Source organism: Arachis ipaensis, chromosome B02 (genome assembly GCF_000816755.2).
Source record: "Arachis ipaensis cultivar K30076 chromosome B02, Araip1.1, whole genome shotgun sequence".
In the NCBI taxonomy this organism is placed as follows: Eukaryota; Viridiplantae; Streptophyta; class Magnoliopsida; order Fabales; family Fabaceae; genus Arachis; species Arachis ipaensis.
Genome location: NC_029786.2, coordinates 1,270,356 through 1,272,799, shown reverse-complemented (window position 1 = coordinate 1,272,799; position 2,444 = coordinate 1,270,356).

Sequence of the window (2,444 nt, the reverse complement as noted above, 5' to 3'; positions counted from 1 at the left end):
TTCAGCCCATAAAAATTTAGGAATCTCATTCTCACAAAGCATAGCCCTAGTCATCTCTTGAAGGCTTCTATTCCTTCTCTCAACCACCCCATTTTGTTAAGGTGTTCTAGGGCATGAAAAGTTATGAGATATTCCTAAGTCATCACAGAATTTTTCAAAATCTTGATTTTCAAATTCTCTTCCATGATCACTTCTTAAATGGGCAATTTTCAAATCCTTTTCATTTTGAATTTTCTTACAAAGGGTGGAAAAAGCATGAAAGGCATCATTCTTATGAGCAAGGAAAAGTACCCAACCAAATCTAGAGTAATCATCTACTACCACAAGACCATAATGTTTACCTCCTAAACTTTGAGTTCGAGTAGGGCCAAAAAGATCAATATGTAACATTTCCAATGGCCTTTTGGTTGAGATTCCATCTTTTGATTTAAAAGAGGATTTTACTTGTTTGCCTAATTGACAAGCGTCACAAGTAAGATCCTTATCAAACTTGATGTTTGGGATTCCTTTAACCAAATTTCTTTTGACTAGCTTAGAAATTTGATACATGCTAGCATGTCCCAACTTTCTATGCCAAAGCCATTTTTCAGATTCATAAGATGTGAAGCATGTTACATTTTGTTCCTTTAAATCCTCAAGAGTTAATCCATACACATTGTTACATCTTTTAGCTTCAAGAAGAACATCCCCAATTTTCTCACACACAACTAAAAACCATTCTTTCACTGAAAAAGCATTGAATGGGAAAGTGTCCATTCCGATTGCATAGTCTACAAAATCTTGGAGTTGCCTTTTTGTTAAAGTAGGTGGGATCTTGAAATCTTGTGTCATTAGAAGATGAAGCAATATTTTCAAAATGTGAATTTTCAGATTTATGAAACCCCAACCCAGCCTTATCATAAAGAGGTTTTTGACTAGCCAAGATGTGATTTAAACTTTCAGAACTTTGTGTAAATTTGGCCAAGTCTTCCTCAAGTCTTTTAACCTTTTTTAGCAACTCTTCATTTTGTTTAAAACAGTCCACATATGCAAGAACACAATTGTTACTTTCACAGCTCCTAACTTGGGCTCTTAACTGCTTATTTTCTTCAACAAGATCACAAGCAGTTTCGGCCTCTCTCACTTTTTCTTTTAGAAAACTGTTTTCGGCCTTAAAAATGGTAATTTGCTGTTCAAGTTCTTGATTTTCCAGCAGAAAATGTCTTATTTTTTCAGAAAGGTGGTCTATCATAAGATGAAGATCTTCAGTGTTAGGGTTATGAAAGACTACCTGATTTATGTGGTCTGCCATGAGACATGTTTGTGACTTAGTCTCGGTTTCTTCATCATCATCATCAGAGTCATTCTCCAAGTCTTCCCATGTGGCCATCAGTCCTTTCTTCTTTCCTCTTTTTGGCTTTTCCTCCTTCTTTAGCTTGGGACAATCAGATTTGAAATGCCCCATTTCCTTGCAATTATAGCAAGTTACCTTGCTAAGGTCTTTCTTTACTCTCCTTGTGCTGCTGCCTTTGCCTTTGAGCTTAGCCATTTTCCTGAATTTTTTTGCAAATAAAACAAACTCATTTTTAGAAGAGTTATCACTGGATTCATCATCCAGAGGGTTAGTCATAGAAGAAAATGCAATTCCTTTCTTTTTTGTATCCTTTTTCAAATAGGTATTTTCAAAAGCAAGAAGATTTCCTCTCAAATCATCAAGTGTCATGGAGTCTAAGCTACTGCTCTCAGTAATAATTAATGCTTTAGTTTCCCACTCTTTTGTGAGACATCTCAACACTCTTCTCACTAGCACAGATTTAGAATGTGTAATTCCAAGAGCATCTAAGCCAACAATGATAGCATTGAACCATTCGAACAGTTCATCAATGGACTCTCCTTCCTTCATTGCAAACATTTCATACTCTCTATTCAACATGTCTGTCCGAGTCTTCTTTACAATGGTGGTTCCTTCATGGGTGATTTGTAACTTATCCCAGATTTCCTTTGCTGTTGTGCATCTTGATACCCGTCGGTACTCCTCAAAGCTGATAGCACAATTGAGTAGGTTTACTGCCTTGGCATTTAACTCCACCTTCTTCCTATCTTCCTCGGTCCAGCTTGCTTCTGGTTTGAGAGAAACAACTCCTTCGGCACTTGTAACAGTTGGATATTGGGGTCCTTCCAAGATGATTTTCCACAGTCTGTAATCCACTGCTTGCACAAATATCTTCATCCTCTCCTTCCAATAGGTATAATTTTTCCCATTGAAAAGAGGAGGTCTATTGCTTGATTGACCTTCAGTCAGATTGTAGGACACCACATTCGCGCCACTGTTTTCCGCCATAAGAATCTTTACTCCAAGCTGCAAAGCTTGATCTCTTTGAGACCAAGCTCTGATACCAATTGATGGTTTCAGTGGCTAAGAGAAGGGGGGGTTGAATCTTAGCCCCCTTTTTTGTTGCTAACAC